At 47.5% G+C, this 16,439-nt stretch overlaps 1 pseudogene; it reads right to left on the bottom strand.

Annotated features, from left to right (window-relative positions):
* Window positions 1-1,988: 1,988 nt before the first annotated feature.
* On the bottom strand, window positions 1,989-2,125 carry LOC130274717 (U2 spliceosomal RNA; annotated as a pseudogene).
* Window positions 2,126-16,439: the final 14,314 nt, after the last annotated feature.

The raw sequence follows: 16,439 nt of genomic DNA on the forward strand, positions 1-16,439 counted from the left end.
GTTGCAAAACTACAACTCCCAGCATGCTCAAACAGCCAAAGGTTGTCTGCGCATGCTGGGAGTTGTAGTTTTGAAACTTCTAGATACAGCAGTGAAGATCACTTTACAGCAATGTTCACTGCTGCATCTGGGAAACCGCCGCTGCTGCATCCACTTGCCTGCGCCTCCTGTCAGCCATGGTCCCTGGTCCCCGCGTGAAGCCAGGTAACCGGCGCCGGCGGTCCCCGGCGCATCCACAGGCCCCCCACACATCGCCGCCATCTTCCCCCGCTCTGCCCCGACATCAATACTGATCGGCCAATTGCAGTGGATAGGAGGAGGTGGCACCCCTGCCACCTCGCTCCTATCCTTTAGGATGATTGGGGCTGTCTCTGACAGCTCTGATCATCCCTATTTTCCAGGCTATTGGGTTATCAGAGACCCGATCGCCGACAATTGCCTATCTAAATTGATCGCCGACATGGGGGTCTTTGGTCCCCCCCCCCAGGCATTTGCACGGGATGCCTGCTGAATGATTTCAGCAGGCATCCCGTTTCGATCCCCGTCCGGCTAGCGGCGGGGATCGAAATTCCCCCGGGCGTACAGGCACGCCCTTGGTCCTTAAGTACCTGGACGCAAGCGCGTATTCATACACCCGTGGTCCCCAACAGGTTAATGGGTCAAAACAACCTGATCAGACAAGTGTTTGTTGATTACACAGGGCTATGTTGACCTGTTTGGACATATTTTGTCCCATGTAATTGGACATTAAAGGGGTTGTGCGCTACCCGGCCTTTCGGAGTTCTGCATGCAGCGTCCGGAAGTTCATTACTCCGAACGCTGTGTGCGGGCTTCCGTGTTCGCTGCCGCCGGGCGTGACGTCACCCAGCGGTCGCGCCCCCTTCCCATAGACTTTTGTTGAGGGGGCGGGCGTGACGTCACGCCCGGCGGACGCGAACACAGAAGCCCGCACACAGCGTTCGGAGTAATGAACTTCCGGACGCTGCATGCGGAGCTTCGAAAGGCAGGGCAGCGCACAACCCCTTTAAGGCTGATATTTTCTTATATAGCAGATAAGCCTTTTAGCCCCCTTAGACACCAGGGATTGGCTAAGAGTGCCGCCTCTGGATCTAAAATAGTTAAAGGGGTACTGACAATATTTGGGGAATAAGTTTCTGATTTTAAGGGGTCCGACCGCTGGAATCCCCATGATCTACTGCCCAGCACCAAGCTCTTTTTTTTTTTTTTTTTTTTTTAAGCCGAGGAACGTGCTCTCGATTCACCCAAAGTGCAAGAAAAAGTGCAAACGTGTTACACTAAAAAAAACGTGCACAAAGGATGCAGTCTATCGCAAGCCCTTCTCCGATAGGAGAGAGGCCCCCCAACAAACCTTACCCTTCGCCTCCGGACCAAAAGGTACCTGCGAGGTTCCAGGTTCGATGTCCCTTTTCGCCAAAGCTACTAGGGGACCACAAATGCTCCCGGCATCCCCCTTGGCGTTAGCCAAGGTATCTGCCCGCAGAGCCGATAACGGTAGGTACCCTGCCTAAGCAGGAGTACCCGGGGTGTTTGCAGGGAGGTGCGGAACCTAATGGCCACACACACCTCCCTTAGACCGCCAGGAGGGACACCCAGAAGGGCTACCGCATTCTGACAAATCTTGTGAACACACAACACGCAAAAAGTGACACAGTGAGACAAAAAGAAATAAATAAGTGAATGTGTGCAGATATACTGCCCGGACATCCGGCCGGATCTATAAAAAAGTTTCTCTGATCCTAGCCAGAAGGCCGGGAATCAAGAGGTGAGTGCCACAAGGTGAAGAGATTATGGTGCCCGTGCTTCAACTCAGTGAGTCCTTCCTCCGAGTGAGTTTCGGCACCTCGGGGTCACCACTCCCCGAGGCACAAAAGTACCTCGGCTCTAGACCCACTCAGCCTCATGGCGAGACCCGGAGGGAACAGGTCACATCGGGGCAGCCGTCGAGCTGATTCCTCAGAACCAGCCCCGGAAAGCCCTGGTACACCTGCATCCTCCATGCAGCACCCATCCCCACCAGCACCATACCGGCGTAGTGTACCACCGGCATGAAAACTGATAAGAACAGATACTACACTTGACCTTAGCCAAAAGGCCGAGAAGCACCAAGCTCTACTCATGCACTGAGTGATCTCTGCTCCATGCAAAGAGACTGTTGACCCCGGCACGAAGGGGGTGGTCAACCTGTCCTTCCATTTATCTACATGTGAGAACCAGAAATACTCAACGCTGTATTTTCAGCTCTCCCATAGTGATGGATGGAGGGGTTTTGTCGATCAGCATCTCGTGCTGTGATTGACACAGCTCCGTTCATGTGGAGAGCTGGGGTGCAGTACAAGAAATGGCGGAGTCCCAGCGGTCGGACCCCCTTCGATCAGACACTTATCCTTTGTCCTTTAGATAGTGGATTAATTGTCATACACTGCAGTACTCCTTTAACCCCTTAAGGACCCAGCCAATTTTCACTGTAGGACACGGCCATTTTTTGCACATCTGACCACTGTCACTTTAAACATTAATAACTCTGGGATGCTTTTACCTTTCATTCTGATTCCGAGATAGTTTTTTCGTGACATATTCTACTTTATGTTAGTGGTAAAATTTTGTCAATACTTGCATCATTTATTGGTGAAAAATTCCAAAATTTGATGAAAAAATTGAGAATTTTGCATTTTTTTTTTTTACTTTGAAGCTCTCTGCTTATAAGGAAAATGAATATTCCAAATAAATTATATATTGATTCACATATACAATATGTTTACTTTATGTTTCCATCCTAAAGTTGACATGTTTTTACTTTTGGAAGACATCAGAGGGCTTCAAAGTTCAGCATCAATTTTCCAATTTTACACAAAATTTTAAAAATCAAAATTTTTCAGGGACCAGTTCTGTTTTGAAGTGGATTTGAAGGGCCCTCTTATTAGAAATACCACACAAATGACCCCATTATAAAAACTGCACCCCTCAAAGTATTCAAAATGTCATTCAAAAGGTTTGTTAACCCTTTAGGTGTTTCACAGGAATAGCAGCAAATTGAAGGAGAAAATTCAAAATCTTCATTTTTTACACTCGAATGTTCTTGTAGACCCAGTTATTGAATTTTTATAAGGGGTAAAAGGAGAGAAATCTTCCTAAAATGTGTAACCCAATTTCTCTCAAGTAAGAAAAGGCCTCATATGTGTATGTCAAGTGTTCGGCAGTAGAGGGCTCAGAAGGGAAGGAGCGACAGTGGGATTTTGAAGAGTGAGTTTTTCTGAAATGGTTTTTGGGGGGCATGTCACATTTCGGAAGCCCCTATGGTGCCAGAACAGCAAAAAAAAACACATGGCATACTATTTTGGAAACTACACCCCTCAAGGCACGTAATAAGGGGTCCAGTGAGCCTTAACACCCCACAGGTGTTTGACGACTTTTCATTAAAGTTGGATGTGAAAATTATTATAATTTTTTTTCACTAAAATGCTAGTTTTCCCTCAAATTTTTAATTCTTACAAGGGGTAATAGGACAAAATGCCCCCCAAAATTTTAAACCCCATCTCTTCTGAGTATGGAAATACCCCATGTGTGGATGTCAAGTGCTCTGCTGGCGCACTACAATGCTCAGAAGAGAAGGAGCATCATTGAGCTTTTGGGAAAAAAATTGTTTGGAATGGAATACAGGGACCATGTGCGTTTACAAAGCCACCCGTGGTGCCAGAACAGTGGACCCCCCCCACATGTGACCCTATTTTGGAAACTACACCCCTCACAGAATTTAATAATGGGTGCAGTGAGTATTTACACCCCACTGGCGTTTGACAGATCTTTGGAACAGTGGGCTGTGCAAATGAAAAATTAAATTTTTCATTTTCACGGACCACTGTTCCAAAAATCTGCCAGACCCCTGTGGGGCGTAAATGCTCACTGTACCCCTTATTACATTACTTGAGGGGTGTAGTTTCCAAAATGGGGTCACATGTGGGTATTTATTTTTTTGCGTTTATGTCAGAACCGCTGTAAAATCGGCCACCCCTGTGCAAATCACCAATTTAGGCCTCAAATGTACATGGTGCGCTCTCACTCCTGAGCCTTGTTGTGCACCCACAGAGCATTTTACGCCCACATATGGGGTATTTCCGTATTCAGGAGAAATTGTGTTACAATTTTTGGGGGTCTTTTTTTCCTTTTAACGCTTGTGAAAATAAAAAGTATGGGGCAACACCAGCATGTTAGTGTAATTTTTTTTTTTTTACACTAACAAGCTGGTGTATACCCCAACTTTTCCTTTTCATAAGGGTTAAAAGGAAAAAAAGCCCCCTAAAATTTGTAGTGCAATTTCTCCTGAGTACGGAGATACCCCATATGTGGCCCTAAACTGTTTCCTTGAAATACGACAGGGCTCCAAAGTGAGAGAGCACCATGCGCATTTGAGGACTAAATTAGGGATTGCATAGGAGTGGACATAGGGGTATTCTACGCCAGTGATTCCCAAACAGGGTGCTTCCAGCTGTTGCTAAATTCCCAGCATGCATGGACAGTCAGTGGCTGTCCGGAAATGCTGGGAGTTGTTGTTTTGCAATAGCTGGAGGCTCTGTTTTGGAAACACTGCCATACAATACGTTTTTCATTTTTATTGTGGGGGGACAGTGTAAGGGGGTGTATGTGTAGTGTTTTATCCTTTATTATGTGTTAGTGTAGTGTAGTGTAGTGTTTTTAGTGTACATTCGCACTGACGTGTTACGGTGAGTTTCCCGCTAGGAGTTTGCGCTGTGGTGAAAAATTTGCCGCAGCCCAAACTTGAAGCAGGAAACTTACTGTAAGCCTGCCCATGTGAATGTACCCTGTACGTTCACATGGGGGAGCAACCCTCCAGCTGTTTCAAAACTACAACTCCCAGCATGTACTGACAGACCGTGCATGCTGGGAGTTGTACTTTTGCAACAGCTGGAGACACACTGGTTGGAAAACCTTCAGTTAGGTTCTGTTACCTAACTCAGTATTTTCCAACCAGTCTGCCTCCAGCTGTTGAAAAACTACAACTCCCAGCATGTACTGATCGCCGAAGGGCATGCTGGGAGATGTAGTTATGCAATAGCTGGAGGTACGCAACTACAACTCCCAGCATGCCGAGACAGTTGATTGCTGTTTGGACATGCTGGGATTTGCAGTTTTGCAACATCTGGAGGGCTACAGTTTTAGAGAACACTGCAAGGTGATCTCCAGACTGTGGTCTTCCAGCTGTTGCAAAACTACAAATTCCAGCATGCCCTGACAGCAAACAGTTGTTTGGGCATGCTAGGAGTTGTAGTTTTGCAAGATCTGGAGGGCTACAGTTTAGGGACCACTATTTAGTGGTCTCAAACTGTAGCCCTCCAGCTGTTGCAAAACTACAACTCCCAGCATACCCAAACAGCTGTCTGGGCATGCAGGGAGTTGTAGTTTTGCAACATCTGGAGGGCTACAGTTAGAGACCACTGTATAATGGTCTCAAACTGTACCCTCCAGATGTTGCTAGGCAACTCACCGGCCTCCGTCGGATCCAGCCGCACGTCATCGCCGCCCGCCGATCTCCGTCGCCCGCAGCCTCCGTAGCCCGCCCGGATCGGTAAGTGGATCTTCGGCCCGCCCCCGATCTGCTATTGGTGGTCGCGTCTAGACCACCAATAGCAGGGATAGGAGGGGTGGCACCCCTGCCACCTCACTCCTATGCCTTCAGGGGGATCGTGGGTGTCTTAGACAATCGCGATCCCCCTTATATTCCGGGTCACCGGGTCACTATAGACCCGTAATGACCCGGAATTGCGCAAATCACAAGTGTGAATTCACTTGCGATTTGCCGCCATCGCCGACATGGGGGGGTCTGATGAACCCCTGGGCGTTTGCACGGGATGCCTGCTGAATGATTTCAGCAGGCATCCCGGTCCGATCCCCGCCCGGTGCGCGGCGGGGGCCGGAATTCTCCATGACGTACGCATACGTCATGGGTCCTTAAGTACCAGGGTGTCATGATGTACATGTACGTCAAGGGTCCTTAAGTGTTTAAGGCTTTAGTGTCAAAATAATAAACTTGACATATCAATTGAAATAAACTTTGGACAAGTTTAGGACTAAGACCCACTGTGATCGTATATTATAGCTGGCTAAAGTGTGCAGCACTTCACTCCCCAGCCAGTCCAATTTAATGTTTTACTTTATAGACTAATACAGTTAAAGAGATGGATTTGATTGACAGCCGGGGAGTGAAGCGCACACTACCACCTGGTGCAATCTAAACTTTTGACACGTCTGGACAAAATGCTTCACAAAGACTTGCACTTTGTACATGAATTGAAATGTGCTGTATATTAGCTGTCTGAATACACACCAAGATGTATTAAAAGGATGCTGGATTGCCATTTTTTTCTACTATGTCTGGACAATGCGTCAAGAGTTTATTTTAATGACACTGTCGCTCTGGTTTACTGCATAGTAGTTGTGCCATCAGCACCTTAAAGGGGTTATCCAGGAAAAAACTTTTTTATATATGTCAACTAGCTCCAGAAAGTTAAACAGATTTGTAAATTACTTCTATTAGAAAATATTAATCCTTTCAGTACTTAAGAGCTGCTGAAGTTGAGTTGTTCTTTTCTGTCTAAGTGCTCTCTGATGACACTTGTCTTGGGAACCGCCCAGTTTAGAAGCTAATCCCCATAGCTAACCTCTTCTACTCTGTGCAGTTCCCGAGACAAGCAGAGATGTCAGCAGAGAGCACTGCTGCCAGACAGAAAACAACAACTCAACTTCAGCAGCTAATAATTATTGAAAGGATTAAGATTTTTTTATAGAAGTAATTTACAAATCTGTTTAACTTTCTGGAGTCAGTGGATATAAAAAATTTTTTTTCCCTGGAATACCCCTTTAAAAGGAAAACGGTCATCCCGTTCACCCACACTTAACCCCCGCATCGGTCTCCTGTTCACCCGCACTATAACCCAGTGTATTGGGTTAAGTTGATGAACAGGATGACCGTTTTCCTTTAAAGGGGTATTCCAGGATTTTTGGTTCTTTTAATGTAAGACCGGGGCAGCAAAGTTAGTCTGTAACACTCACGTTTCGGAAGACAGGAACCCGGTGGATGTGAATCCGCTAGACCTGTGTGGCAGATGACTCGGACCATAACAGGGAGCGGAGTCTAAGGTGCCGCTGGATGGACTTGCTGAGGCAGGCGACACCCAGGTCGTTACCCCTGGCATGGCTCAACCACACCAACGACTGAGGAGATGCGAGACACAGGAGGGATAAGACAACTCGTAATCAGAATAGCAGAAGGTCAGGTCAGGCTGCACAGTAGCATAGTCAGGAACGTAGCAAATGGCAATAGGCATGCGGCAGAGTAGCAAGGTCGGGTCACAAAGCGAAGGATCAGATACACGGCAAGACAGAAACAGGTATGCTTTCTCTCAGGCTCAAGGCAACAAAGATCCGACAGGGGAGTGAGGAGGGTGGAGGAATATATAAATGAGCCACAGGTGAACCACACTAATGTGCGCAATGGCCCTTTAAATCTTAAAGCTCCGGCACGCGCATCCTAGGGGACGGGGACACGTGTACCGGAGCAGTGAGGCAGAGGTTGGGGCAGGAGAAGCGCCAGGTGAGTGGCGGACTGGGGCTCGCATGTGGGCGTGTCCCGTGATGCGAGTCCAAGCCCCGCCGGCAGCAGCAGGTAACGGGACCATGCGCTCACGGCCAGCGTGTGCGGCCGGAGCGCATAACGTAATATAGTCTAGTTACTAATATACTTCACTTACCTGTTTGGTGGCTGGTATTGAATTTCGGAAATTCATTTTATGCAGCCTAAAAAATTAGTGTTATCTCAGTCAGATGCTAAAAGGGGCCTTGTCGGCTTCATCTGTTGTGTGGGAATCCTGCCCCTTGATTATGTTACTGGCACACATGAGCATGTGTTCATCATCACGCAGATCCACAGCTTGTGTGTCAGGTTGTGTCAGTTTCCAAAAAAAGCCAGCAGCGTGACCGGGGACACAGGACATGGCCATTTACCATCAACACAAGCACAGATCCTTGTAAACATGTCGATTACTGTATGACACTTAATTAATAAAGCCACCTTATGTTGGATAACCCCTTTAAGACAGTGTTTCTCAACCAATGTGTCTCCAGCTGTTGTAAAACAACTACTCCCAACATGCCTGGACAGCCTTTGGCTGTAGTTGGGAAACACTGCCTTAAAAGATATAACAAATAGTATGGAGTTTTGCAAAACACTGCATATAATACAGATACATTTGAAGTATTGATTATATTATACCTATTTTTTTGTTTGTGCATCAGCCTCTAAGTCTTTTTCTGTTTTCCACTTTACAAAGAACGACGAGAGAAACGGAGAAACAAAATTTTTGCTTTTGTGCTCCGTGCATTAAATTCCAAAATAAAAATACTGAATTTTAATGTCACGCTGAGCTTTTCTGAAAAAGAGAGAGACCATGAATTTCAGATGTGGATGCACACCTCTTATATTCCATCCTTGAAATGTTTGAGGAAAATATAGGGAGGGCTGCTAATCATTACCCTGGGCTTGTATAGAAAAGCTGGCATTTACCAGCCATTGTTCTGCAAACTATTTCTATAAAAGCTCTATTTTTTTACTACAAGAATCTGTAGAATTTGCGACTGGAACATTATGGGAAAATGTTTTCTCTCCTTGGTGCACTAGTTATTCTTGTTTGTTTTTGTGCCTTGTTACTGCCGCATGGTAGTACCAAGGCTTAAAGTGACTTAATGGTACAGGTTACGAAGACTAGATTTGTCTGACTCATTATAGGTCTTCACTGAGGGTATCTAACTACACCTACAGGGGGACCAAAAACTACCTAAAGGCCAGACGGTAGGCTAACTACAGGGGGCCCTAAAACTTCCTACAGGGGGACATAACACTACCTACAGGCCAGTGGGTAAGCCAACTACAGGGGTGCTAAACTACCTACAGGAACTGTAAAACTAGCTACAGGGGGGAAAGCTACATAGGGGCACTAAAACCACTGTAAGAGGCTGGGTAGTGGATCCACTGGCCTGTGTGAACACTGGCTGAACCGTACCAGGGAGTGGAGTCTAAGGTTCCGCTGGTCTTCACCAGAGCCCTCCGCAAAGCAGGATGGACTTGCTGCGGCAGGCAGCACCCAGGTCGTTACCCCTAGCACGGTCCATCCACACACGTTGCCCAGATGTAACTCGGCACAGATGGGAGACGTAGTCAGATGATGCACAGGTCAGAAGGGCAGGCAGCTAGGAAGCGTAGTCGGGTTACAAGCACTAAGTCAGGAGGGAGGTGGCAAAGGAGCAAGGTCAGGTCATGAGCTGGAGGTCAGGAACACTAAGTAGGCAAACACTGAGGCACAAGGCACGAAGCTCCGGCACCAAGATAGGGAGGTGCCAGACTTAAATAAGGTCCGCCCTGCAGCTGACCAATTAAGGGCGTACAGGCCCTTTAAAATGCACCCTGAGGTAAGGGGAGGTGTGTGCCAGCAATGCGCAGAGAGAGGGGGACCAGGGACACTGTGGGATAAGGAGATGCCCAGGACTCTTTTGTGGGCACATCCCGCACAGGGAGTCCCGGAGCCGCCGCAGCCATCAGAAGGTGAGCACTAACGGCCAGGCTGAACGACCGGAGCGTTGCCCATAGCAACGCCCGGTACCCGCATGCGGGCGTGTACCGCACCGCGAGTCCTGGAGCAACTGGTGCCAGCAGGGAGGGAGTGCTCACGGCCAGAATGGATGGCTGGAGCGCTGCCCAAAAAAGTACCCCCCCTTGGGTCTCCCCCTCTTTTTGGGTCTTATAAAATCTCGAACCAGGCTGCGATCAAAAATATTCTCTTCCAGCTCCCAAGACCTCTCTTTTGGACCAAACTCCTTCCAGCCGACAAGAAAATAACATCTCCCTCTTACAGTTTTCATAGCTAGGATTTCTTTCACCTCGAAGATGTCAGAAGAACCAGAGACAGGAGTGGGAGCAATTAACTTTTCAGAAAACCAATTAATGACCAAAGGCTTGAGCAGGGAAACATGGAAAGAATTTGAAATGCGAAGGGAGGAGGACAGATGTAACTTGTAAGAGACAGGCTTAATCTTTTGAAGAACCATGAGTGGACCCAGGTAACGAGGACCCAACTTGTAACTGGGAATTTTGAAATGTATATACTTAGAGGGGAGCCAGACCAGGAGAGTCACCAGGAGAAAAAGATGAGGAGGCCTTCTCCTCTTGTCCGCCTTAGACTTCATTTGAGAGGAAGCGGAAAGCAACGAGCGCCGAGTCTCCTGCCAAATAGACACAAAATTTCTCACTAGAGCATCTATGGCTGGCACTCCAGAGGAAACTGGTAGGGGAAGGTAGAGGAGGATGGTAGAGAAGGATGAACCGTACATAACAAAAGGGAGTAGTCTTTGTACACTGAGTCTCTGTCAGGAACTGGACCAGTATGCGGGTAGGATATGGGTAGTGGATCCTCTGTGTCAGTGAGGCGATGGCGTGGGCCGTACCAGGGGACCAGTTCTAAGAAGTTACTGGTTTTCACCAGAGCCCGCCGCAAGGCGGGATGGACTTACTGCAGCGGTAACTCCCAGGTTCGTATCCCCTGATAGCGACTCGACCTCACTGACAGCTGAGATAGGCGTGGTACACAAGGACAAGGTCGGACGTAGCAAGAGGTCAAGGCAGGCGGCAAAGGTTTGTAGTCAGGGGCAGCGGCAAAGGGTCTGGATACACAGGCTAGGGAAACATACTAAACGCTTTCTCAGGGCACTAGTGCAACAAGATCCGGCAAGGACAGGAAGGGGGAGTGAACTTTGTAGGAAATTTGGACGAGACACGGCGCCTTCTTGTAGTAGAAGGGTGGAAATAAAAGATAAAAACTAGCCCAGGTGTATACCAAAAAGGCTATTTTTATTCAGGATGCAACTTAAAAGTTTCTAACCCGGACCGGGTTTTTCGTCAGGCAAGTGGATTACAAACAGAGGTGGCGGCAAATTAAAATATCCAGTCCAGCCGACTGCTACCGGGTCACGGTCAGCTGGAGGTTACAAATTAAAATTAGCATACAACAATAAAATTGGCATAAAATTACAATGATCGCAGTGTAAAAGAGATCTAAACATTAAAACAGCTCGAAATATTAAGTTTTGAGTGCTTTGAGTGTAGTGTTAATCTCAGGTTCTCTGTTTGATGCTGTTGAGTTGGGTGGACAACGCAAGCAGTTCCAGGTGTGTATATTTGGAACTAACCTTGTAGGTTAATTGGTTTAATTGAGGGATGCAGTTTTGTTACCTAGTACACATGTAGCTTGCGGGAGTCACATGATTGCACATTGGGAGATATAGATCGCATGGTTATACAGTTATGCGCACTTCTAATTGTATATATTAGGCTTTTTCTTATGGTTGAAAAGTAATTTGCCACACGGTTATACAATTCTGCATACTTATGCTTGTATAGTTTTTTCTTTATATGGTTAAGTTTTTCTTTGTTCAAAAGTAATTTGTAGTTCATGGGTGGCTTGATAATTTATTGTCAGCGCTGGAGACACATGAGTTTGGTCCCACTCTGGTCCGCAACCATCCACAGTGCAGGTAATCCGTAGCACAGGGTGGCCTGTTAATTTTCGGCAGCGCTGGAGACACATAGATTCTGTCCCACTGTGGTTCGTAGCCATCCATAGCAACGGTAACCCCGTTGGCAGTAAGGGCAGATAGTATTCCTAATTACTGGTTTCCGTAGAGTGCTTGAGCGTATCCTGGTTGATGGAGACTTCTTTCCTTCATACGGGGATGCCAGTGTATGCCATTTATAAACGGATTTGAGAAGGTTTGTATAATCTTCTGTGTCAAATTTTGCTTAATCCTTGTAGGTGTCTTGAAACCGGTGGACACTTACATTATCATTCAGGGATGTCAGTTTATGTTATTATATGAGATAGTCCCTCTGTGGTATCTTGTGTCCGGTGGCAAATTACTTTTCAACCATAAGAAAAAGCCTAATATATACAATCAGAAGTGCGCATAACTGTATAACCATGCGATCTATATCTTCCAATGTGCAATCATGCGACTCCCGCAAGCTACATATGTACTAGGTAACAAAACTGCATCCCTCAATTAAACCAATTAACCTACAAGGTTAGTTCCAAATATACACACCTGGAACTGCTTGCGATGTCCACCCGACTCAACAGCATCAAACAGAGAACCTGAGATTAACACTACACTCAAAGCACTCAAAACTTAATATTTCAAGCTGTTTTAATGTTTAGATCTCTTTTACACTGTGATCATTGTAATTTTATGCCAATTTTATTGTTGTATGCTAATTTTTAGTTGTAACCTCCAGCTGACCATGACCCCGTGACCCGGTAGCAGTCGGCTGGACTGGATATTTTAATTTGCCGCCACTTCTGTTTGTAATCCACTTGCCTGACAAAGAACCTGGTCCGGGTTCGAAACTTTTAAGTTGCATCCTGAATAAAAATAGCCATTTTGGTATACACCTGGGCTAGTTTTTATCTTTTATTTCCACCCATCTACTACAAGAAGGCGCCGTGTCTCGTCCAAATTTTCTACAAAGTTCAGTTACATTTTACCGGACCTGCCAGTCAAGGTTAAGGACGCAGAGGCAGCCACTTACTCACCAGCACCGGTGATACCGCTCGGAGTTCGGCATCATGCAAGCCTGCATGCACATCGAGGTGTTGTGCTCTCAGCGCAACAGGACAAGGTAAGGTGCATTAACTTGCACTTGCTTATCATAATTACCAACAGCATTACACTAGGAGCGCGCCTCTTTCTTTCCTTTCTTTACAGGAAGGGGGAGTGGGTTTTTATGTGTAGATAGTGATTACACTTAATTGGGCCAGGCACCAATTAGTGGTGCACTGGCCCTTTAAATTTCAGAGAGCCGTTGCGCGCGCGCCCTAGAGAGTGGGGCTGCGTGCGCCGGGACGGGACAGAAGGAGGACGGGGCAGGTGAGGAGATTGGGATGCGACCCGCGGGCAGGCGCGTCCCGCCACGCGGATCGCATCCCCGCCGGTGATACTAGAGCAGCACTCCCGGTCAGCAGGTCTGACCGGGGCGCTGCATGCATGAGAACGCCGCGAGCGCTCCGGGAAGGAACAGGGACCCGGAGCGCTCGGCGTAACAGTCTCTATGATTATAACAAAACTCTGCCCAAGGCAGAAGATCAACCCAGTTGTCTTGCTGAGCTGAAACAAAATGTCGCAGGTAGCCTTCAAGAATTTGGTTAACTCTCTCCACCTGCCCATTGGATTGTGGGTGAAGAAAAGTCCAGATTGATTTTTAAACGAGAACAAAGAGCATGCCAGAACTTGGAAACAAATTGTACCCCACAATCTGAGACAATGTGAGAAGGAAGACCATGCAGGCAAAAGATTTGTTGCATAAAATATTTGGCCAACTGTGGAGCAGAAGGAAGTCCGGGACAACAAATAAAGTGTGCCATCTTGGAAAACCGATCAACGACCACCCAGATGATGGTATTGTTACAGGAAGGTGGCAGATCGGTGATGAAATCCATGGCTATATGTGTCCATGGGGAATCCAGAATAGGCAAGGGCTGTAAGAGTCAAGCAGGTTTCGACCGTCACAACTTGTGACAAGCACAGGTAGCACAAGAACAGACGTAGTCAGTGACATCCCGTTTGAGATGCCGCCACCAGTAGTGGCGAGAGATTAACTGAAAAAACTTCTTGATCTTAGAGTGACCATACATCAGCGAGGAGTGACCTCCAACTGAGGACATGATGTCTGAGACGAACATCTTACCAGGTGGGACTTGAAGAAGAGAAGCTGGAGCCGCAGTAACCAGGCACTCAGGCAGCATAATATGATGAGGAGTGAAATCCTGACCAACAATATCGGAGGATCTAGAAAGTGTATCGGCTGTAACATTCTTCTCAGCAGGACGAAAATGAAAGAAGAAGTTATATCGGGAGAAGAAGAGCGACCATCTTGCCTGACGAAGATTCAGGCGTTGTGTTGACTGTAGATATAAGAGGTTTTCGGAATCTGTAAAAATGCTGACAGGATATGTAGAACCCTCTAAAAGAGGGACACCATTCTTCTAGGGCAAGTTTTATGGCAAGGACTTCCCAAATCGCCAATAGAATATTTCCTCTCCGCAGGATAAAAGTTCTTGGAAAAACACACAATGTTTTTGCCCTTAGAGGTTTTCTGAGTCAAAACTGTGCCAGCTTCCACTGACGATGCGTCTACCTCCAAAAGCCAAGGTATTCCAAGAAAAAGTTCAGAGGTACAATGAAGAAGCACTAAGAACTCTATCTTCTCCTTATGTAAGACTCCCACTTGCATGATGAGAGGTTCTGTGCGGTATTGGACCGTACTATTCAGGTACTCTCCATTGACAGACAAAATATATAGAGGCTTAGCAAGCCAAGGCGCAGGTAAATATGCTTCTGGACCAGAGTAGCATCAATAAAGTTTCCTGCGGAATCGGAATCCAAGAAGGCTGAGGTGGAGAATGAAGACTTGAATTTGAACAGGCATGGTCAAACGTGGAGAGGAACTATTCTCACCCAGGGACGCCTCTCCTACGTGTCCTAGGTGCGAGCATTTTCCGGTCGCTGTGGATGTAGAGTACACTCTTTAAGGAAGTGTTCTGGACTGGCACAATAATAACAAGTTCTCATTGTGTCGACGGGTTCTTTTTTGTCAAGAAAGTCTAGTGCGGTCCACCTGCATGGGCTCCTCTGCTAGTTGAGATGGTGACTGTTGTGGAGGACGTTGAAACACGGGAGCCAAACAGGAAAAACGCTGTGACCGGACTGGCTCCCTCCCTCAGCGTAACTCCTCCTGTCTCTCAGAGAATCGCACATCAATTTGAGTGGCTAAATTAATGAGATCTGTCTGAGAGGATGGAAGATCTCGAGCCGCCAAAGCATCCTTGATCCTACTAGAGAGACCTTTCTTAAATGTAACACACAAAGCCTCATTGTTCCAGGAAAGTTCAAAGACTAGGATGTGGAACTGTACTGCGTATTCTCCCACAGAAGTATCTCCTTGGCAGAGATTCAGTAAGGCCGTTTCCGCCGAAGAAGCCTTGGCCGGTTCCTCAAAAACATTTTGGAATTCAACATCCGGAGATTAGAGGACAACTGGTCATTGCAGTCCCACAGCGGGTAGCCCAGGCCAAAGCCTTCCCGGAAAGAAGACTGATGATAAAGGCCACTTTGGCATGCTCCGTAGGAAACTGGTGTTAGAGGTGCATAGAGCACTGAGTCACGAAACCCCTGCACAACTTGGGGTCACCATCATATTTGGTGGGAAGAGACAGGCGAATCTTGGAGCCACCAGAAGCCATAGGAGCAGAAGAGGCAGATGTCATGGGTTGAGGCTGTTGTGTAGCTAGGAGCTGCTGCACAAGTGCAGAAAACTGAGACATCTGCTGTGCTTGCTGTTCAATCTGCTCAGACTGCCGTGCAACAATGGTAGAGAGGTCAGCTACACTCGGCAGAGGAACCTGGGCTGGATCCATGGCTGGATCTTACTGTAGAAGGCTGGGTAGTGGATCCATTGGTCTGTGTGGACAATGACTGAACCATACCAGGGAGTGGAGTCTAAGGTGCCGCTGGTTTAAACCAGAGCCTGCTGCAAAGCGGGATGGACTTGCTGTGGCAGGCGGCACCCAGGTCGCTACCCCAAGCATGGTCCGTCCATACAGGTTGCCCAGATGTAACTCGGCACAGACGGGAGACGTAGTCAGACGAAGCACAGGTCAGAAGGGCAGACAGCTAGGAAGCTTAGTCGGGTCACAAGTACTAAGTCAGGAGGCAGGCGGCAAACGAGCAAGGTCTGGTCACGAGCTGGAGGTCAGGAACACTAAGTAGGCAAACTGAGGAACGCTTTCTTTTGGCACAAGGCATGAAGATCCAGCACCAAGATAGGGAGGTGCAGGACTTAAATAAGGTCCGCCCTGCAGCTGACCAATTAAGGGCATACTGGCACTTTAAATCTAGTAGCACTGGCGTGCACACACCCTAAGGAAAGGGGAGGAGCATGCCAGCGATGCGCAGAGTGAGGGGGACCAGGAACATTGTGGGGTAAGAAGATGCCCGGGACTCGTGGTACTCCGCTGTTTAGCATTTGGAACAAACTCTTCTGAACGCTGGAACTGGCGCCGGGAGCTCGTGACATCACAGCCCTGCCCCCTCATGACGTCACACCCCGCCACCTAAATGCAAGTCTATGGGAGAGGGCGTGACGGATGTCAGTCCCCCTCCCATAAACTTGCATTGAGGGGGCTGGGCATGACGTGATGAGGGGGCGGGGCTATGTCGTCTCGAGCTCCCGGCACCGGCTTGAGTATTGAAAGAAGTCTCCTCAAAGATAAATCTGCAATAGAAACAAAAAACTAAAAAAAATG

The sequence above is a fragment of the Hyla sarda genome, chromosome 5, assembly GCF_029499605.1.
Source record: "Hyla sarda isolate aHylSar1 chromosome 5, aHylSar1.hap1, whole genome shotgun sequence".
Lineage (NCBI taxonomy): Eukaryota > Metazoa > Chordata > Amphibia > Anura > Hylidae > Hyla > Hyla sarda.